Source organism: Colobus angolensis, unplaced genomic scaffold (assembly GCF_000951035.1).
Source record: "Colobus angolensis palliatus isolate OR3802 unplaced genomic scaffold, Cang.pa_1.0 Scaffold272, whole genome shotgun sequence".
In the NCBI taxonomy this organism is placed as follows: domain Eukaryota; kingdom Metazoa; phylum Chordata; class Mammalia; order Primates; family Cercopithecidae; genus Colobus; species Colobus angolensis.
In genome coordinates, this window is record NW_012115955.1 from 2,625,439 (window position 1) to 2,625,887 (window position 449).

A 449-nucleotide genomic window follows, 5' to 3' on the forward strand; every position below is an offset into this window, starting at 1 on the left:
GCCTGGTTAGTAGGGGTCTGGTCAGTGGTAGCCTGTTCCCTGGAGGCCTGGTCAGTGGGGCCTCATCTGTGGGGCCAGGCAATGGGGTCATGATCGGTGGAACCTGATTAGTGAGGCCTTGTCAGTAAGGACCTGGTCAGTGAGGCCTTGTCAATAAGGACTTGGTCAGTAAGAACCTGGTCAGTGAGGCCTCGTCAGAAAGGACCTGATTACTGGGTCAGTGAGGCTTTGTCAGTGAGCCCCTGGTCAGTAAGGTCCTGGTCACTGGGGACGTGGTTAGTGGGGCTGGTCATGGGGTTCTAATCAGTGACGATGTGGTCAGGGAGGACCTGATGTGCAGGATGTGGTCAGCAGGGACCTGGTCAGCAGGGGCTACTGAGCACTGCTGGGAGATGTCAGGTGCAATGCACATTATCAAGGGCCCTGTGGGCAGCTGGGATGCCCAGTGG